Source organism: Hordeum vulgare, chromosome 3H (assembly GCF_904849725.1).
Source record: "Hordeum vulgare subsp. vulgare chromosome 3H, MorexV3_pseudomolecules_assembly, whole genome shotgun sequence".
Taxonomy (NCBI): Eukaryota; Viridiplantae; Streptophyta; class Magnoliopsida; order Poales; family Poaceae; genus Hordeum; species Hordeum vulgare.
Genome location: NC_058520.1, coordinates 80,640,064 through 80,663,554, shown reverse-complemented (window position 1 = coordinate 80,663,554; position 23,491 = coordinate 80,640,064).

Genomic DNA, 23,491 nt, shown 5'->3' with positions numbered 1-23,491 from the left:
GGGGTAGGCCGCGCCTACCAGGCTTGTGATCCCCTGGTTTCGCTCCTCTAGCACTTCTTCCGCCCAGTATTTTTTATATATTCCCAAAAAAATCCACGTTGATTTTCACGGCTTTTGGAGTTGCGCAGAATAGGCATCTCAAACTTGCTCCTTTTTCAGGCCAGAATTCCAGCTGCCGGCATTCTCCCTCTTCATGTAAACCTTGCAAAATAAGATAGAAAAGGCATAAGTATTGTACCGTGAAGTGAAATAACAGCCCAAGAAGTGATAAATATCAACATAAAAACATGATGCAAAATGGACGTATCTGGGAGCCGTTCCCCAAAAGCTTCACTCTCCCTCGTGACACCCCCAAGTACAGCGGCACGACCAAGCCACAGGATTGGCTGATCGACTACACCACTGCAGTCGCCATTGCTCGGGGCAATAAGCGCATAGCAGTTTGCTATGTGCCTCTCATGCTCACCGGCTCGGCCAGGATATGGCTCAATAGCCTGTTAGCCGGCAACATCAACTCTTGGGTTGACTTCGAGGAGGCGTTCATCCGCAACTTCACCGGCACCTACAAACGCCCTGGTCAGCCTCGCGAGCTAGCCATGTGCGCCCAGAAGCCTGACGAAACCCTTCGCGACTACGTCATGCATTGGACACAGCTCCACAACTCCTGTGAAGGAGTGAATGAGGTAAAAGCCATTCAACACTTCATTGACGGCTGCAGAGACGGCACCCTACTCAAGCACAAGATCATGTGCTCTAAGCCCACCTCTTTGGCGGTGATTGCTACTGCAACAAAATACCTTCCAACGGCGCCAGAAACACGTGCTGACGGGAGACTGTTCTTGTCTTGATTCTCCTCAGCAACGGCACCAGGAATCCTTCTGCTACAGCTACGCCTTTAGGGACTTCCTAGGCAAATATGCAAAGGATTTCCCCGCGGCCTTGGAGCCTTGCGTTGGTGTTCCCTCGAAGCGGAAAGGGTGATGTAGCGTAGCGGTGGTAAGTATTTCCCTTAGTTTTGAGAACCAAGGTATCGATCCAGTGAAGGAGTATCACAAGTGCGTGCACAAACACAAAGAACCTGCTCCCAACGCTATGAAGGGGTTGTCAATCCCTTATAGATTGTTCGCAAAGTGAGAACTGAAAGCAACAAAGTAACAAAGCAAAGTAAAAGCGGAGGTGTAAACGATAGATGTGAATAGACCCGGGGTCGTAGTGTTTAGTAGTGGTTTCTCTCATGAAAGCAAGTAGACGGTGGGTGAACAAATTAATGTCGACCAATTAATAGAACCGTGCAAAGTCATGACATCATCTATGGCAATGATTATATCTATAAGCATCACGTCCAAAACAAGTAGACCGATACTTTCTGGATCTACTACTATTACTCCACATGTTGACCGCTATCCAGCATGCATCTAGTGTATTAAGTCCAAAAGAATAGAGTAATGCCTTTAGCAAGATGACATGATGTAGATGGACAATCTCATATCAACGACAGAGCCCACCTTGTTACCCTTGATGGCAACTACTATATGTGTGCCTTGCTGCCCCTACTGTCAGTGGGAAAGGTCACCATATGGTAAGAACCCAAAACCAAGCACTTATCCCATTGCAAGAATCATAGATCTAGTTGGCCAAACAAAACCCAAGACTCGGAGAGACTTACAAGGATATCAAATCATGCACATAAGAAATCAGCAAAGACTCAAATATATATCATACATAATCTGATCACAAATCCACAATTCATCGGATCCCGATAAAGACACCGCAAAACAAGATTACATCGGATAGATCTCCATGAAGATCATGGAGAACTTTGTATTGAAGATCCAAGAGAGAGAAGAAGCCATCTAGCTACTAACTATGGACCCGTAGGTCTAAAGTGAACTACTCACGAGTCATTGGAGGGGCAATGATGATGATGAAGAAGCCCTCCAACTCCAAAGTCCCCTCCGGCAGGGCGTCGGGAAGGGTCTCCAGATGAGATCTCACGAAAACAGAAGCTTGCGGCGGCGGAAAAGTATTTTCGAGGCTCCCCTGATTTTTTTCTGATTTTTAGGGAATATATAGGCGCAAGATCTAGGTCACGGGGGCGCGAGGGAGGCCACAAGCCTGTCCACCGCCTCCTTCCCCCTGGTGGCGGAGTGGGGGCTTGTAGGCTCCCTGTAGCCCTCCTGGCTTGGCCCACAAGCCCCTGATCTTCTTCCGTTCGGGAATAAATCATTTCGGGGATTTTCTTCCGTTTGGACTCCGTTCCAAAATCAGATCTGAAAAGAGCCAAAAACACAGAAAAAACAGGAACTTGCACTTGGCACTGAATTAATAAGTTAGTCCCAAAAAAGATATAAAAGGTACATAAAACATCCAAAGATGACAAGATAACATCATGAAACCGTCAAAAATTATAGATACGTTTGAGACATATCAAGCATCCCCAAGCTTAACTCCTGCTCGTCCTCGAGTAGGGAAGTGATAAAGAATGAATTTTTGATGCTTTCATGCTACCTAGCATAGATGTCCTTTGTAACTCCTCTTATGTGACGTGAATGTTCAGATCTATTAGATTCAAAACAATAGTTTGCTATTGACGTGGAAACAATAATAATTCAAGCAAACTAGCAAGGTAATCATGAACTTTCAAAATAACAAGGCCAAAAGAAAGTTATCTCTACAAAAGCATATAGTCTGGCTATGCTCTATCATCATTGCACAACGAATTTAAATCACGCACAACCCCGGTATTGGCCAAGTAATTGTTTCACACCTTTACTTTCTCAAACCTTTTCAACTCTGAGGCAATACATGAGCGTGAGCCATGGTTATAGCACTATAGATGGTGTGGAGTGTGGTGGAGGTTGCAAGACAAAAAAGGAGAAGATTGTCACATTAACTAGGCATGTCAATGAGCTGTGGAGATTCTCATCAATAGATATCAATGTGAATGAGTAGGGATTGCCATACAAATGATGCACTAGAGCTAAGAGTAAGTGAAAGCTCTTAAAGAAAACTAGTGGGTGTGCATCGAACTTGCTTGCTCACGAAGACCTAAGGAAATTTTGAGGAAGCCTATCATTGGAATATACAAGCCAAGTTATATAATGAAAATTTCCCACTAGCTATATGGTGGTGCCAAAACGAGAGACTCTCAATCATGAACATCATGGTGCTTAATATGCACAATTGTGGAAAAGTGGTAACATTGTCCCTTCTCTCTTTTTCTCTCTCTTTTTTTTTGTGGGCTCTTTGGCCTTTTTTTTATTTTGGTGGGCTTCTTTGTTCTCTTTTATTTCCTCGCATGGAACAATGCTCCATTAATGATGATCATCAAACTTTCAAGTCAAAACTTAGAGCAACAATGACTCTATATGGAATGCCTTCGGTAGTGTACCGTGACAATGATCTAGCATGGCATAGACATTAATGGAAACATCATGCTAGCTATCTTACGATCATGCAATGGCAATGTAGACATGGTGGCACATGTCATGGTGGTAGTTGCATGGCAATATATCTCGGAATGACTTTGAAAAAGCCATAGTAGGTAGGTATGGTGGCTGTTTTGAGGGAGGCTAATGGTGGGTTTTGTGTACCGGCAAAAGTTGCACGACACTAAGAAGATAGTAATGGTGGAAGGTGAAAGTGTATCTAAACCATGGACTCAACATTAGTCATGAAGAACTCATATACTTGTTGCAAAAGTTTTATTAGTAATCGAAACAAAGCATTCAACGCATACTCCAAGGGGAAGGGTTGGTAGGTATAAACCATCACGCGATCCCGACCGCCACGCAAAGGATGACAATCAATAGACTAATCATGCTCAGATTTCATCACATAGCGGTTCACCATACGTGTATGCTACGGGAATCACTAACTTCAACACAAGTATTTCTAGATCCACAACACCTTACTAGCATAACTTCAATATTACCATAACCACAACTCAAAACTAACTGAGATAAATCAAACTTCTCTAACTATTCAATGCACATGAAGGTGGAAGTTTTCATATCCCTTTGGATAACTACCCCTTTTGTGACTACTTTCCAAGCATAGATCAACTACCAAGCCACGCACCGCTGTGCTCTAAAAGATATAAGTGAAGCACATAGAGCAAAAGTATCTAGCTCAAAAGATATAAGTGAAGCACATGTGAGCTGAATTGTCTACCAAAAGATATAAGTGAAGCTCGACAAAATCATGGTGTGTGCATGTCTCTCTCTCTAGGTGTGCAGCAAGGATGATTGTGACACAACAAAAATAAAAGACTCCTACGATACAAGACGCTCCAAGCAAAAACACATAACATGTGGTGAATAAAAATATAGCCCCAAGCAACGTTACCGATGGATCGAAGATGAGAGAGGGGATGCCTTCCCGGGGCATCCCCAAGCTTAGGCTTTTAAGGCATCCTTGAATCTCTTGGGGTGCCTTGGGAATCCCCAAGCTTGAGCTCTTGCCACTCTTTATCTCTTTGTCCATAAGAACTTCACCCAAAACTTGAAAACTTCACAACACGAAACTTAAACAAAAACTCGTGATAACATTAGTATGAGAAAGCAAACCACCACTTCCTTAGGTACTGTAGCAAACTTAAATTCTACTTGTGCTGCTGTTGGGTTACTGTATTTTCAATCTTCCATGGCTAGTACCCCCCGATACTATCCATAGTTTCATCAAAATAAGCAACCAACACAACAAAAACAGAATCTGTTGACAGCAGACCAGTCTGTAGCAATCTGTATATTTCGTATACTTCTGGTACTTCAAAAATTCTGAAACATTACGACAGTCTGACTAATTTGCGTAGAAATCAGCAGCAAAATGAATTAACTCAAAATCTCTAATAGAAAAAAAAGAAAATTCTTTTCGTGAGCAGAAAGTTTCTATCTTTTCCAGCCTGACCAAACGATCATCCCCAAGACTAATCATAACGGTTTTGCTTGGCACAAACGCAAAGAGAAACACAAAAAACACAATCATAACAGAATTATGAAAGTGTGGAAAACAAAAAACAGAAAGAAAAAGGATAGATTCGTTGGGTTGCCTCCCAACAAGCGCTTTTGTTTAACGCCCTTAGCTAGGCATTGATTTCAATGATGCTCACACAAAAGACAAGAATTGAACCACAACGAGAGCATCATGGAGCATATGGCTAGCACATTTAAGTCTAACCCACTTCCTATGCATAGGGATTTTGTGAAAAAAAATTGCTGGAGCAAGAATCAACTAGCATAGGAAGGCAAAACAAGCATAGCTTCAAAAATTTCAACACATGGAGAGGAAGCTTGATACTATTGCAATAAGTAGACGCATATGATCCTCTCTCATAGTAACTTTCAGTAGCATCATGAATGAATTCAAAAATATAACCAGCACCTAAGGCTTTCTTTTCATGATCTACAAGCATGCAAAGTTGACGCTCTTCAAAAATAGTGGGATTATCATCAACTAAAGTCATGACGTCTCCAAACCCACTTTCAATATTATTGCAAATATCATATTCGTCATGAGGTTTGAACAAATTTTCAAGATCATAAGAAAGATCATCACCCCAATCATGATTATTGCAACAAGTAGGGGACATAGCAAAACTAGCATCCCCAAGCTTAGGGTTTTGCATAATTTTAGCATGATTGTCACTAATAGAATTTATAGTGAAACCATTGCAATCATGCTTTTCATCCAAGGAGCCCTCGTAAATCACTTCATGAATTTCTTCATCACGATTTTGAGATTCACGCATCTTAAGCAAAACTCCATAAAGATAGTCAAGTGCACTCAACTCACTAGCAATTCGTTCCACATAAGTGGGTCTCTTAAAGAGATTAACTAGTGGATGAGGATCCATATCAATAGATTTTCTAGCAAGCGAATATGCAAGCATATTGAAGGCACATAGCACACAAGAAAACAAGGAAACTGACAAAGGAAAATGGCAAAAAGGCAAAAGGCAAAAGAAAAAGGCAAAGGAGAAAGCCAAATGAAAACGGCAAATGTGAACTGGGGGAGAGGAAAACGAGAGGCAACTGGCAAAAAAGTAAATGCAGGAGATGAGTTTGCGAGACCTACTTGGATAGATCTCTCCTCCCCGGCAACGGCGCCAAAAATACTTATGCTACTGCAACAAAAGACCTTCCAACGGCGCCAGAAACATGTGCTGACGGGAGACTGTTCTTGTCTTGATTCTCCTTAGCAACGGCACCAGGAATCCTTCTGCTACGGCTACGCCTTTAGGGACTTCCTAGGAAAATATGCAAAGGATTTCCCCGTGGCCTTGGAGCCTTGATTTGGTGTTCCCTCGAAGCGGAAAGGGTGATGTAGCGTAGCGGTGGTAAGTATTTCCCTCAGTTTTGAGAACCAAGGTATCGATCCAGTGAAGGAGTATCACAAGTGCGTGCACAAACACAAAGAACCTGCTCGGAACGCTATGAAGGGGTTGTCAATCCCTTATAGATTGTTCGAAAAGTGAGAACTGAAAGCAACAAAGTAACAAAGCAAAGTAAAAGCAGAGGTGTAAACGATAGATGTGAATAGACTCGGGGGCCGAAGTGTTTACTAGTGGCTTCTCTCATGAAAGCAAGTAGACGGTGGGTGAACAAATTACTGTCGAGCAATTGATAGAACCGCGAGAAGTCGTGACGTCATCTATAGCAATGATTATATCTATAGGCATCACGTCCAAAACAAGTAGACCGATACTTTCTGCATCTACTACTATTACTCCACACGTCGACCGCTATCCAGCATGCATCTAGTATATTAAGTCCAAAAGAACAGAGTAATGCCTTAAGCAAGATGACATGATGTAGATGGACAATCTCATATCAACGACAGAGCCCACCTTGTTACCCTTGATGGCAACTACTCAATGTGTGCCTTGCTGCCCCTACTGTCACTGGGAAAGGTCACCACATGGCAAGAACCCAAAACCAAGCACTTCTCCCATTGCAAGAATCATAGATCTAGTTAGCCAAACAAAACCCAAGACTCGGAGAGACTTACAAGGATATCAAATCATGCACATAAGAAATCAGCAAAGACTCAAATATATATCATAGATAATCTGATCGCAAATCCACAATTCATCGGATCTCGACAAACACACCGCCAAAGAAGATTACATCGGATAGATCTCCATGAAGATCATGGAGAACTTTGTATTGAAGATCCAAGAGAGAGAAGAAGCCATCTAGCTACTAACTACGGACCCATAGGTCTGAAGTGAACTACTCACGAGTCATTGGAGGGGCGATGATGATGATGAAGAAGCCCTCCAACTCCAAAGTCCCCTCCGGCAGGGCGTCGGGAAGGGTCTCCAGATGAGATCTCGCGGAAACGGAAGCTTGCGGCGGCGAAAAAGTATTTTCGAGGATCCCCTGATTTTTTTCTGATTTTTAGGGAATATATAGGCCCAAGTTCTAGGTCAGGGGGCGCCAGGGAGGCCACAAGCCTGCCCACCGCCGCCTCCCCCCTGGTGGCGGAGTGGGGGCTTGTGGGCTCCCTGTAGCCGTCCTGGCTTGGCCCACAGGCCCCCTCATCTTCTTCCGTTCGGGAATAAATCATTTCGGGGATTTTATTCCGTTTGGACTCTGTTCCAAAATCAGATCTCAAAAGAGCCAAAAACACAGAAAATAGGAACTGACACTTGGCACTGAATTAATAAGTTAATCCCAAAAAAGATATAAAAGGTACATAAAACATCCAAAGATGACAAGATAACAGCATGAAACCATAAAAAATTATAGATACGTTTGAGACGTATCAGTGATCATGGCCAAGGCGGATAAATACGCCACGCCCGACTCTGCTATGCGAGTCAAGGTCACCGCCTGAGACAAAATTGTACCCAGGCCGTCTACTCCCAAGCCGGCTGGCGACAACCGAGCGGCCAGAACAACAAGCGCAAGGCGGATCAACTTGATTCGCGTTGTGCAAACAAGCAGGTGCCAACATGGAGGAAGATGCGACGGCTACCAAGGCCGGCTCTTAGCGACAGGGGACCGACAAGAACACCTGGCATCCCAAGCTTACCTTCGAGCAAATGCTCGACGCACCATGCAAGATGCACACTGGGGCGAAGCCGGCCACCCATACCCTTCGGCAGTACAGCTTCGCACAACTACTGTCGCAAGGTGAGGGTCTGTCGGCTCCCCCGGCGGCTGCTGATGCGCCTCGCGCTCCAGCTCCGGCACCACCACCGCCGCCTCATAATGATGGTCGTCTCCATGATGAGTACTCCGCGCAAGACGGGGCTTACGTCGTCTTCACCAGCGAAGGCGACAACATCGGCGAGAGGTGAATGCCAGGGTCCCTCGGTTCCCCAGTTCATGCATTGCTGTGAAAAGCCAATTACATGGAGCCAGGCTGACCATCATGCGGTGATGCCAAACTCTGGCTCATACGCGCTCGTCCTTGACCCCACCTTCGCCTCCAAGAGGCTCACTTGTCGGTTCTCCTGGGTGTTGGTCGACGGCGCGAGCAGCATAAACATCCTGTACCGCGACACCATGCTCAAGCTTCGGCTAAAGGAGAAGGATCTCCAGCCGACCAGCACTGTCTTCCATGGCATCGTGCCAGGACAGTCCTGCTCGCCGATAGGCAAAATCAAGCTGGATGTTCTCTTTGGTGACAAGGCGCATTTCCGCCGTGAACCAATTTGGTTCGAGGTGGTGGATGTCAACATCCCCTACCACGCGCAGCCGGGTAGGCCGGCTTTGGCCAAGTTCATGGCCATCCCTCACTACGCCTACCTCAAGATGAAAATGTCGGGTCCCAACGGCATCATCACCATTGCTCGCGACTACAAGAAGTCGCTCGAGTGCGCACGCGACAACAGCCGTCTGGCCGACGCCCTGGTGATTGCTGAGGAGAAGAGGCAGATTGACCGGCACGTGGCTCAGGCTATCGAGTAGCCGGCGATCCCTACTCCACCATCCCAGTTGGCCGGCGAGGGCTCATTCGAGCCAGCCAAGGAAACCAAGCAGGTGCAGCTCGACCCTGTGAACCCCAAGCAGTGTGTCACCATTGGTGCCCATCTCAGCGCCAAATAGGAAGGCGAGCTCATCGACTTCCTCCGTGAGAATCGGGACATCTTTGCATGGTCTCCAAAGGACATGCGAGGAGTTCCGAGGAAGTACGTCGAGCGCAAGCTTCATGTGCGGCTAGATGCCAAGCCGGTGAAACAACCCCTCGCCGCTTCGCCGAGGGGAAGCAGCACACAATAGGAGAAGAAATCGCCCGACTAGTCACAACCGGCTTCATAATGGAGGTTTTCCACCCGAACTGGTTGGCCAACCCAGTCCTGGTGTTGAAGTAGAACAAGACATGGCGAATATGTATCAATTACACAAGCTTGAATAAGACGTGTCCGAAAGACCCTTTCGCTTTTCCCCGTATAGATCAAGTGATTGACTCCACGTCAGGTTGTGAATTGTTGTTCTTTCTAGATGCCTATTCGGGCTATCACCAGATCAAGGTGGATCCGGCTGACCGGCTGAAGACCTCCTTCATCACACCCTTCAGGGCCTACTGCTACACCACCATGACGTTCGGTCTGAAGAACCCTGGTGCCACTTTTCAGCGCTGCATGCAACAATGCCTCCTGCCGGGGATCGGCAGGAACATCCATGTCTATGTGGATGACATCATCGTCAAGACCAAGCAACATTCTAGTCTCCTTGAAGACTTGCGAGAGACATTCGCCAATCTGTGTGAATATAAGATCCGGCTCAACCCGGAGAAGTGCGTCTTTGGAGTTCCAGGCGGCAAGCTCTTGGGTTTCTTTGTGTCCGCCCTGGCATCGAGGCAAACCCTGAGAAGATCGGAACCATCGAGCGGATGGTGAAGCCGGCTCGGATCCTCGACGTCCAGAAGTTCGCTGGCTGTCTGGCGTCCCTTAGCCGGTTCGTCAGCCGGCTAGGCGAGAAGGCGCTTCCACTCTACCAACTGATAAAGAAGAATACCAAGTTCGAGTGGAACGACCAGGCTGATGAAGCCTTCCGCGAACTCAAGCGTGTCATATCAAACCTGCCAATCTTGGCGGCGCCGGCTGAAAGAGAGACCATCCTCATCTACATCGCGGCAACCACTCGCGTGGTCAGTGTGGTTCTGGTAGTGGAGCGCAAGGAGGAGGGTAAGGTACTGCTAGTGCAACGCCCTATCTACTACCTCAGTGAGGTCTTGTACGCCTCCAAGAAAAACTACCCCCACTATCAAAAGATGTGTTATGGTGTTTACTTTGCCGCCAAGAAGTTGAAGCAATACTTCCAAGAGCATGCCATCACTGTGGTGAGCACTGCTCCACTCTCAGAAATCATGGCCAACCGTGATGCCACGGGCCGGATTGCCAATTGGTCCATCTCCATGGACGACCATGACATCCGTTCTGAGCCGCGCACCGCCATTAAATCCCAGGTGGTGGCCGACTTCCTCGTCGATTGGGCTGAAACCCAATTTCGGCCACCACCTCCAGACTCCACTCATTGGCGGATGCATTTCGTTGGCTCGAAGATGCGAACTGGTCTAGGAGCAGACATCATCTTGACATCTCTGAAAGGAGATCAACTCAAGTATGCTCTCCAGATACACTTCGCCGCCTCCAACAATGTCGCCGAGTACGAAGCGCTCTCTCACGGTCTCCGGCTTGCCAGAGAGATTGGCATCCGGCGGATCCTTTGCTTCGGTGACTCGGATCTGGTGGTGCAGCAGGTCTCTGGCGAATGGGACGCGAGGGACGACAACATGGCGAGCTACCGCTTCCTCATTCAGCAGCTCAATGGTCCTTTCGAGGAATGCGAGTTCCATCATGTCCCTAGGACGGACAATGAGGCGGCCTACACCTTGGCCAAAATTGGATCCACAAGGCAAGCAATCCCGGCCGGCGTCTCCCTTGAGCAACTATACAAGCCATCCATCAAGCCGTCTCCAGAGTCGGCATCGATCTTTCTGCCGGCAGACCCTTCCATGCCAACGCTATGAAGGGGTTGTCAATCCCTTATAGATTGTTTGCCAAGTGAGAACTAAAAGCAACAAAGTAACAAAGCAAAGTAAAACTGGAGGTGTAAACGATGGATGTGAATAGACCCGGGGGCCGTAGTGTTTACTAGTGGATTCTCTCATGAAAGCAAGTAGACGGTGGGTGAACAAATTACTGTCGAGCAATTGATAGAACCGCGCAAAGTCGTGACGATATCTATGCAATGATTGTATCTATAGGCATCACGTCCAAGACAAGTAGACCGATACTTTCTGCATCTACTACTATTACTCCACACGTCGACCGCTATCCAGCATGCATCTAGTGTATTAAGTCCATAAGAACAGAGTAACGCCTTAAGCAAGATGACATGATGTAGAGGGATAATCTCAAACCAATGATAAAGAACCCATCCGTTTACCCTTGATGGCAACTACTTGATGTGTGCCTTGCTGCCTCTACTATCACTGGGAAAGGTCACCACATGGTAGAACCCAAAACCAAGCGCTTGTCCCATTGCAAGAATCATAGATCTAGTTGGCCAAACAAAACCCAAGACCCGAGGAGACTTACAAGGATATCAAATCATGCATATAAGAAATCAGCAAAGACTCAAATATATATCATAGATAATCTGATCACAAATCCACAATTCATCGGATCTCGACAAACACACCGCCAAAGAAGATTACATCGGATAGATCTCCATGAAGATCATGGAGAACTCTGTATTGAAGATCCAAGAGAGAGAAGAAGCCATCTAGCTACTAACTACGGACCCGTAGGTCTGAAGTGAACTACTCACGAGTCATTGGAGGGGCGATGATGATAATGAAGAAGCCCTCCAACTCCAAAGTCCCCTCCGGCAGGGTGCCGGGAAGGGTCTCCAGATGAGATCTCGCGGAAACGAAAGCTTGCGGCGGCGGAAAAGTATTTTCGTGGCTCCCCTGAATTTTCGCTGAATATTTGGGAATATATAGGCCAAAGATCTAGGTCAGGGGGCGGCCAGGGAGGCCACAAGCCCTGCCACCGCCGCCTCCCCCCTGGTGGCGGAGTGGGGGCTTGTGGGCTCCCTGGAGCCCACCTGGCTTGGCCCAAAGGCCCCCTGATCTTCTTTCGTTCGAAAAAAAATCATTTTGGGGTTTTTCTTCCGTTTGGACTCCGTTGCAAAATCAGATCTGAAAAGAGTCAAAAACACGGAAAAAACAGGAACTGGCACTTGGCACTGAATTAATAAGTTAGTCCCACAAAAGATATAAAAGGTACATAAAACATCCAAAGAAGAAAAGATAACAGCGTGAAACCATCAAAAATTATAGATACGTTTGAGACGTATCAAGCATCCCCAAGCTTAACTCCTGCTCGTTCTCGAGTAGGGAAGTGATAAAGAACGAATTTTTGATGCTTTCATGCTACCTAGCATAGATGTCCTTTGTAACTCCTCTTATGTGACGTGAATGTTCAGATCCATTAGATTCAAAACAATAGTTTGCTACTGATGTGGAAACAATAATAATTCAAGCAAACTAGCAAGGTAATCATGAACTTTCAAAATAACAAGGCCAAAAGAAAGTTATCCCTACAAAAGCCTATAGTCTGACTATGCTCTATCATCGTTGCACAACGAATTTAAATCATGCACAACCCCGGTATTGGCCAAGTAATTGTTTCACACCTTTACTTTCTCAAACCTTTTCAACTCTCAGGCAATACATGAGCGTGAGCCATGGTTATAGCACTATAGATGGTGTGGAGTGTGGTGGAGGTTGCAAGACAAAAAGGAGAAGATAGTCACATTAACTAGGCATATCAATGAGCTGTGGAGATGCTCATCAGTAGATATCAATGTGAATGAGTAGGGATTGCCATACAAATGATGCACTAGAGCTACGAGTATGTGAAAGCTCTTAAAGAAAACTAGTGGGTGTGCATCCAACTTGCTTGCTCACGACGACCTAAGGCAATTTTAAGGAAGCCTATCATTGGAATATACAAGCCAAGTTATATAATGAAAATTTCCCACTAGCTATATGGTGGTGACAAAACGAGAGACTCTCAATCATGAAGATCATGGTGCTTAATATGCACAAGTGTGGAAAAAGTGGTAGCATTGTCCCTTCTCTCTTTTCTCTTTTTTTATTTGGTGGGCTCTTTGGCCTCTTTTTTTGGTGGGCTTCTTTGGCCTCTTTTATTTCCTCGCATGGGACAATGCTCCATTAATGATGATAATCACACTTTCAACTCAAAACTTAGAGCAACTATGACTCTATATGGAATGCCTTCGGTAGTGTACCGTGGCAATGATCTAGCATGGCATGGACATTAATGGAAACATCATGCTAGCTATCTTACCATCATGCAATGGCAATGTAGACGTGGTGGCACATGTCATGGTGGTAGTTGCATGGCAATATATCTCAGAATGACTTTGAAAAAGCCATAGTAGGTAGGTATGGTGGCTGTTTTGAGGGAGGCTAATGGTGGGTTTTGTGCACCGGCGAAAGTTGCACGGCACTAGGAAGATAGTGATGGTGGAAGGTGAAAGTGCATCTAAACCATAGACTCAACATTAGTCATGAAGAACTCATATACTTGTTGCAAAAGTTTTATGAGTAATCAAAACAAAGCATTCAACGCATACTCCTAGGGGAAGGGTTGGTAGGTATAAACCATCGCGCGATCCCGACCGCCACGCAAAGGATGACAATCAATATACTAATGATGCTCAGATTTCATCACATAGCGGTTCACCATACGTGCATGCTACGGGAATCACTAACTTCAATACAAGTATTTTTAGATCCACAACACCTTACTAGCATGACTTCAATATTACCATAACCACAACTCAAAACTAATCGAGATGAATCAAACTTCTCTAACTATTCAATGCACATGAAGGTTGAAGCTTTCGTATCCCTTTGGATAACTACCCCTTTTGATCTCTTGCCACTCTTTATCTCTTTGTCCATAAAAACTTTACCCAAAACTTGAAAACTTCACAACACGAAACTTAAACAGAAACTCGTGATAACATTAGTACAAGAAAGCAAACCACCACTTCCTTAGGTACTGTAGCAAACTTATAATTCTACTTGTGCTGATGTTGGGTTACTGTAATTTCAATCTTCCATGGCTAATACCCCCCGATACTATCCATAGTTTCATCAAAATAAGCAACCAACACAACGAAAACAGAATTTGTTAACAGCAGACCAGTTTATGGCAATCTGTATATTTCGTATACCTCTGTTACTTCAAAACTTATGAAAAATTACGACAGTCTGAAGAATTTGCGTTGCAATCAGCGGCAAAAAGAATCAACTCAAAAGCTCTTACAGAAAATAAAAAAAAAGGAAAATTCTTTTCGTGAGCAGAAAGTTTCTGTCTTTTCCAGCATGACCAAACGATCATCCCCAAGACTAATCATAACGGTTTTGCTTGGCACAAACGCAAAAAGAAACACAAAAAACACAATCATAACAGAATTATGAAAGTGTGGAAAACACAAAACAGAAAGAAAAAGGATAGATTCGTGGGATTGCCTCCAAACAAGCGCTTTTGTTTAACGCCCTTAGCTAGGCAAGAAGTGATGGAATCACGTATAGTCATCTTTGGTGCTCAAACCATAGGTAGACCTCATCATAGATTCATAAGGCAATCTTATTTTCTTTCTAGGAAAGTGCTCCATGCCCTTCTTTAAAGGAAATTGAAATCTAATATTCCCTTCCTTCATATCGATGATGGCACCAATAGTCCTTAGGAAAGGTCTACCAAGAATAATGGGACATGAAGGATTGCAATCTTTGTCAAGTACAATCAAATCCACGGGTACATAGTTCTTATTTGCAACAATAAGAACATCATCGATCCTCCCCATGGGTTTCTTGACAGTAGAATCCGCAAGATGCAAATTAAGAGAACACTCTTCAATCTCATGAAAAGCAAGAATATCACATAAAGACTTTGGAATCGCAGAAACACTAGCACCCAAATCACACAAAGCATTGCACTCATAGTTTTTGATCTTGACTTTGATAGTAGGTTCCCACTCATCATGAAGTTTTCTAGGTATAGAGACTTCTAGTTCGAGCTTCTCTTCAAGAGATTTCATCATAGTATCTAGGGTATGCGCGGTAAAGGCTTTGCTTTGGCTATAAGCATGTGGAGAGTTTGCAATGGATTGCATCAAAGAAATGCATTCAAACAAGGAGCAATTATCATAATTGAATTCCTTGAAATCCAAAGTGGGAGTTTCATTACTACCCAAAATTTTGACTTCTTCTACTCCACTCTCCACACCTTTATCATCAAGATAGGTGGTCTCTGGATCATTGGGGCGTTTTTCAACCAAAGTGGAGTCATATCCAGCCCCTCCATAAGTAGGTTTGACACACGAAAACAAAGATTCAAGAGGAGACACACCAAGCACTTTAAGATCTTCGTGATTTGCATCACTAGAACGCACCCTTTTAAACCATTCATGTCTACCGCGAATTTGGGCGGTTCTTTCTTTGCTCTCATTCATGGAGATACGCATAGCTTTCAAAATTTCATCCAAGTTGACCTTGGGAGGAGCGCATCTAACTTTCAAAGCATCAATATCACAAGACATCCTATCAACGCTCTTAGCCAAATCGTCTATTTTGAGTAGTTTTTCCTCTATCGACGCATTGAAAATATTTTGAGAGTTGATGAACTCTTTGATATTACTCTCTAGATCAGTGGGTAATTTGTTGTGATTTCCATAAGTGTTGTTGTAGGAATTGCCATAATTGTTAGAGGAGTTACTAGGAAAAGGCCTAGGAACATAGTTTCCTCTAAAAGCATTGTTGTTGCCAAAATTGTTCCTACCAAATTCACGTCCAAACTAGCGTTGCTACTCTCAATCAAAGAAGATGGTGGCATGTCATTAGGATCTACGGTAGCGTTTCTACTAGCAACCAAATTCATCAACTCGTCCATCTTAGCACTAAGCGAGTTAATTTCTTCTATAGCGTGCACCTTTTTGCTAGCAGCGACCTTTCAGTGTGCCACTGAGGTTAGTTGGTCATGATATTGTCTAGGAGTTTTGTAGCGTCTCCTAACGTGATTTCCATGAACGTTCCACCTGAGGCGGAGTCCAAGATATTGCGAGAAGCAAAATTCAAGCCAACGTAAAAGATTTGTATAATCATCCACAAACTCAAGCTGTGAGCGGGAAAATTTCTAATCATAAGCTTCATCCTCTCCCAAGATTGTGCAACGTGTTCATGATCAAGTTGCTTGAAATTCACGATATCTTTACGTAAGGAGATGATCTTAGCCGGTGGAAAATACTTGGATATGTAAGCATCTTTTCACTTATCCCAAGAATCGATACTATTTTTAGGCAAAGAAGTAAACCAAGTTTTTGCGCGATCTCGCAACGAGAAGGGAAAAAGTTTCAACTTAATCACGTCATTATCCACATCTCTTTTCTTTTGCAGATCACAAAGCTCAATGAAGGTATTGAGATGGGATACGACATCTTCACTACGAAGGCCAGAGAATTGCTCTTTCATAACAAGATTCAGCAAAGCTGCATTGATTTCATACGATTCTGCACTAGTGGCGGGAGCAATCGGAGTACTAATAAAATCATTATTATTAGTGCTCGAGAAGTCGCAAAGTTTGGTGTTTTCAGCCATGATGACTTCAACAAACAAACAAGCATACAAGCAAGCAAGAGAACCGGCAAAGGAGAATGACAAAGGCAAAAGAAAACGGCAAAGGAGAAAGGCAAATGAAAACGGCAAATGTGAAGTGGGGGAGAGGAAAACGAGAGGCAACTGGCAACAAAAGTAAATGCAAGAGAAGAGTTTGTGAGACCTACTTGGATAGATCTTGATCTCTCCTCCCCGGGAACGGCGCCAGAAATACTTCTTGATGTCAGCTGTGCTTCCCTTGCAACGGTGCCAGAAATTGCCGGGTCGACGGCACCAGGAATCCTTCAGCTGCGGCTACGCCTTAAGGGACTTCCTAGGCACGTATGCAAAGGATTTCCCCCATGCCCTTGGAGCCTTGCGTTGGTGATCCCTCGAAGCGGAAAGGGTGATGTAGCACAGCGGTGGTAAGTATTTCCCTCAGTTTGAGAACCAAGGTATCAATCCAGTGGAGGAGTATCACAAGATCCTGCACAAACACAAAAGCTTGCTCCCAACGCTATGAAGGGGTTGTCAATCCCTTATAGATTGTTTGCCAAGTGAGAACTGAAAGCAACAAAGTAACAAAGCAAAGTAAAAGCCGAGTTGTAAACGATGGATGTGAATAGACCCGGGGGGCGTAGTGTTTACTAGTGGCTTCTCTCATGAAAGCAAGTAGACGGTGGGTGAACAAATTACTGTCGAGCAATTGGTAGAACCGCGCAAAGTCGTGACGATATCTATGCAATGATTATATCTATAGGCATCACGTCCGAAACAAGTAGACCGATACTTTCTGCATCTACTACTATTACTCCACACGTCGACCACTATCCAGCATGCATCTAGTGTATTAAGTCCATAAGAACAGAGTAACGCCTTAAGCAAGATGACATGATGTAGAGGGATAATCTCAAACCAATGATAAAAACCCCATCTTTTTACCCTTGATGGCAACTCTTGATGTGTGCCTTGCTGCCCCTACTGTCACTGGGAAAGGTCACCACATGGTAGAACCCAAAACCAAGCACTTCTCCCATTGCAAGAATCATAGATCTAGTTGGCCAAACAAAACCCAAGACTCGGAGACTTACAAGGATATCAAATCATGCATATAGGAAATCAGCAAAGACTCAAATATATATCATAGATAATCTTATCACAACTCCACAATTCATCGGATCTCGACAAACACACCGCCAAAGAAGATTACATCGGATAGATCTCCATGAAGATCATGGAGAACTTTGTATTGAAGATCCAAGAGAGAGAAGAAGCCATCTAGCTACTAACTACGGACCCGTAGGTCTGAAGTGAACTACTCATGAGTCATTGGAGGGGCGATGATGATGATGAAGAAGCCCTCCAACTCCAAAGTCCCCTCCGACAGGGTGCCGGGAAGGGTCTCCACATGAGATCTCGCGGAAACGGAAGCTTGCGGCGGCGGAAAAGTATTTTCGAGGCTCCCCTGATTTTTTTTTCTGATTTTTAGGGAATATATAGGCGCAAGATCTAGGTCAGGGGGGCGCCAGGGAGGCCACAAGCCTGCCCATCGCTGCCTCCCCCCTGGTGGCGGAGTGGGGGCTTGTGGGCTCCCTGGAGCCCACCTGGCTTGGCCCAAAGGCCCCCTGATCTTCTTCCATTCAGGAAAAAATCATTTCGGGGTTTTTCTTCCGTTTGGACTCCGTTCCAAAATCAGATCTGAAAAGAGTCAAAAACACGAAAAGAACAGGAACTCGCACTTGGCACTGAATTAATAAGTTAGTCCCAAATAAGATATAAAAGGTACATAAAACATCCAAAGAAGACAAGATAACAGCGTGAAACCATCAAAATTATAGATACGTTTGAGACGTATCAGGGAGGTGGGAAGGAAGAGAAGGACTCCACTTTACAATCCTAATTGGAGTAGGTTTCCTCCTCTCCTCCTAGCCGGCGCACCCTTGAGGGCTTGGCCCTCAAGGCAAGCCTCCTACCCCTCCCTCCTATATATAGTGGTGATTTAGGGTTGACTTGAGACAACTTTTGCCACGTGCAACTCAGATCTAGACACCATAGTTTTACCTCTAGATCGTATTTCTGTGGAGCTCGGGCGGAGCCCGGCAGGAGTAGATCCTCACCACCACCGGAGCGTCGTCATGCTGCTGGAGAACTCATCTACTTCTCCGTCCTGCTTTCTTGATCAACAAGGCCGAGATCATCGTCGAGTTGTACGTGTGCTGAACGCGGAGGTGCCATCCGTTCGGCACTAGATCGGGTCGGATCATGGGAAGGATCGCGGGACGGATCGCGGGACGGTTCGTGGGACGATTCATGGGGCGGATCGAGGGACGTGAGGACATTCGACTACATCAACCACGTTTCTTAATGCTTCCTGTTGTGCGATCTACAAGGGTACGTAGATCCATATCTCCTCTCGTAGATGGACATCACCATGATAGGTCTTCGTGTGCGTAGGAAATTTTTTGTTTCCCATGCAACGTTCCCCAATAGTGGCATGATGAGTTAGCTTCATGCGTAGATGTTATCTTGAGTATAACACAAAGGGTTTTGTGGACGGTGATGTTCGATTTGCTGCCCTCCTTAGTCTTTTCTCGATTCGGCGGTATTATTGGATTGAAGCGGCCTGGACCGACATTATTTGTACACTTACGAAAGACTGGTTTCATCGATTGACATGCAACCTCGTTGCATAAAGATGACTGGCGGGTGTCAGTTTCTTCAACTTTAGTTGAATTGGTTTTGACTGAGGTGGTCCTTGGAGTGGTTAAATAGCAATTTGCACATCTACGTTGTGGTTTTTTGCATAAGTAAGATGCGATCATACTAGATACCCATAGCAGCCACGTAAAACATGCAACAACAAATTAGAGGACGTGTAACTTGTTTTTGCAAGGTATGCTTGTGATATGATATGGCCAATGACGTGATGTGATATATTGGATGTATGAGATGATGATGTTGTAATAGTTAATATCGACTTGCACGTCGATGGTACGGCAACCGGTATGAGCCATAGGGTTGTCTTTAAACTAACGTTGTGTTTGCAAATGCATTTACTATATTGCTAGGACGTAGATTTAGTAGTAATAGCATAATTAGCACGACAACATCGATGGCGACACGTTGATGGAGATCATGGTGTGGCGCCGGTGACAAGAATATCGTGCCGGTGCTTTGGTGATGGAGATCAAGAAGCACATGATGATGGCCATATCATGTCACTTATGAATTGCATGTGATGTTAATCCTTTTATGCACCTTATTTTGCTTAGAACGATGGTACCATTATAAGGTTATCTCTCACTAAAATTTCAAGACGAAATTGTGTTCTCCCCGACTGTGCACCGTTGCTACAGTTCGTTGTTTCGAGACACCACGTGATGATCGAGTGTGATAGACTCAACGTTCACATACAACGGGTGCAAAACAGTTGCACACGCGGAACACTCGGGTTAAGCTTGATGAGCCTAGCATTTGCAGACATGGCCTCGGAACACATGAGACCGAAAGTTCGAGCATGAATCGTATAGTTGATATGATTAGCATAGAGATGCTTACCAGTGAAAATATTCTCAACTCACGTGATGATCGGACTTGAGTTAGTGAATTTGGATCATGTACCACTCAAATGACTTGAGAGATGTACTTTTTGAGTGGGAATTTAGCAAGTAATTTTATTAGTTAAACTCTAATTATCTTGAACATAGTCTAAGTCCACTTTGAAATATTTGTGTTGTAGATCAGTGGCTCACGCGACAGTCACCCTGAATTTTAATACGTTCCTAGAGAAAGCTAAGTTGAAAGATGATGGAAGCAACTTTGTAGACTGGGCTCGTAATCTTAAGTTGCTCCTGCAAGCTGGGAAGAAGGATTATGTCCTTAATGATGTGCTAGTAGATGAACTACCCGCTACGGCTGATCAAGATGTTAAGAACGCTTGGTTAACACGTAAGGAGGACTACTCAGTAGTTCAATGTGCAGTATTGTATGGCTTAGAGCCGGGACTTCAACGTCGCTTTGAGCATCATGGAGCATTTGACATGTTCCAGGAGTTGAAGTTTATCTTTCAGAAGAACGCCCCGATCGAGAGGTATGAGACCTCTGATAAATTATATGCTTGCAAGATGGAGGAGAACTCGTCTGTCAGTGAAAATGTGCTCAAAATGTCTGGGTACTCAAACCGTCTAGATGAGCTGGGGATTGAACTCCCACAAGAAGCTATCACTGACAGAATTCTTCAATCACTGCCACCAAGCTACAAGAGCTTTGTGTTAAACTATAACATGCAAGGGATGAACAAGTCACCCGGCGAGTTATTCGCGATGCTGAAAGTCGCAGAGTCAGAACTCCGTAAAGAGCATCAAGTGTTGATGGTGAATAAGACAACTAGTTTCAAGAGAAACGACAAAGGAAAGAAGGGTAATTCCAAGAAGAGCGGCAAGCCTATTGCCAATCCGATGAAGAAACCCAAAGCTGGACCTAAGCCTGAAACAGAGTGTTGTTATGGCAAGGGTATGGGTCACTGGAAGCGCAACTGCCCCAAGTATTTGGCTGATAAGAAGGCGGCCAAGGAAAAATCAGGTATATTTTATATACATGTTATTGATGTTTACTTAACCAGCTCTCGCAGTAGTGCCTGGGTATTCGATACCGGTTCTGTTGCTCATATTTGCAACTCGAAACAGGAACTGCGGAATAAGCGAAGGCTGGCGAAGGATGAAGTGACGATGCGCGTGGGAAATGGTTCCAAGGTTGATGCAATCGCCGTCGGCACAGTTTCACTTCAATTACCATCAGGATTAGTTATGAACTTAAATAATTGTTATTTAGTGTGTGTGTTAAGCATGAACATTATATCTGGATCTTGTTTATTGCGATACGGTTACTCGTTTAAGTCAGAGAATAAGGGTTGTTCTAATTCTATGAGTAATATCTTTTATGGTGATGCACCCAATGTGAGAGGATTGTTCATATTGAATCTTGATAGCGATGGTATACATATACATAACACGGAGACCAAAAGAGTTAGAGTTAACAATAATAGCGCCATGTTTTTATGGCACTGCCGCTTAGGTCATATTGGTGTAAAGCGCATGAAGAAACTCCATTCCGATGGACTTTTGGAGTCACTTGACTTTGATTCACTTGACACGTGCGAACCATGCCTCATGGGCAAGATGACTAAGACACCGTTCTCCGGAACAATGGAGCGTGCAAGTGACTTGTTGGAAATCATACATACCGATGTGTGCGGTCCAATGAATGTGGAGGCGCGCGGCGGATATCTTTATTTTCTCACCTTCACTGACGATTTCAGTAGATATGGATATGTCTACTTGATGAAGCACAAGTCTGAAACGTTTGAGAAGTTCAAGCAATTTCAGAGTGAAGTTGAAAATCATCGTAACAAGAAGATCAAGTTCCTACGGTCTGATCGTGGGGGTGAATATCTGAGTTTCGAGTTTGGTGCTCACTTAAGACAACGTGGAATTGTTTCACAGTTGACACCGCCTTGGACACCACAGTGTAATGGTGTGTCCGAACATCATAATCGTACTTTATTAGAGATGGTGTGATCTATGAAGTCTCTTACCGATTTGTCGTTATCGTTTTGGGGTTATGCATTAGAGACAGTTGCATTCACTTTAAATAGGGCACCATAAAAATCCATTGAGACGACACCGTACGAACTGTGGTATGGCAAAAGACCAAAATTGTCGTTTCTTAAAGTTTGGGGATGTGATGCTTATGTCAAAAAGCTTCAGCCTGAAAAGCTGAAACCCAAAGCGGAAAAGTGCGTCTTCATAGGTTACCCAAAAGAGACAGTTGGGTATACCTTCTATCTCAAATCCGAGGGCAAAGTGTTTGTTGCTAAAAACAGAGCTTTTCTTGAGAAGAAGTTTCTCTCGAAAGAATTGAGTGGGAGGAAGATAGAACTTGATGGGGTTGTCGAACCTCTAATCTCTCTAGATGGTGGCGCAGGGCAAGGGGAACCCCCTATTGCTGCGGTGCCGGTTGAGGAGGAAGTTGTTGATGATGATCACGAAACTTCGGATCAAGTTCCTATCGGACCTTGCAGGTCGACAAGATCACGTACTGCTCGTGAGTGGTACGGTAATCCTATCTTATCAATTATGTTGTTAGACAACAATGAACCTGTGAATTATGAAGAAGCAATAGTGGGACCGGATTCCAACAAATGGCTGGAGGCCATGAAGTTCAAGATAGGATCCATGTACGAGAACAAAGTATGGACTTTGGAAGTACTACCTGAAGGCCGCATACGGTAATGTGACCGTTTATAAGAAGAAGACGGACGCATACGGTAATGTGACCGTTTATAAAGCTCGACTTGTGGCAAAGGGTTTTTCACAAGTTCAAGGAGTTGACTACGATGAGACATTCTCACCGGTAGCAATGCTTAAGTCCGTCCGAATCATGTTAGCAATAGCTGCATTTTTCAATTATGAAATCTGGCAGATGGATGTCAAAACGGCGTTCCTTAACGGTTTTCTTAAGGAAGAGTTGTATATGATGCAACCCGAAGGTTTTATCGATCCAAAGAATGTTAACAAAGTGTGCAAGCTCCAGCGATCCATTTATGGACTAGTGCAAGCATCTCGGAGTTGGAATAAGCGCTTTGATGAGGTGATCAAAGCATTTGGGTTTATACAAGTGGTTGGAGAATCTTGTATTTACAAGAAAGTGAGTGGGAGCTCTGTGGCGTTTCTAATATTATATGTGGATGACATATTGCTGATTGGAAACAACGTGGAGTTTTTGGAGAGCATAAAGGATTACTTGAATAAAAGTTTCTCTATGAATGACCTAGGAGAAACTAAAT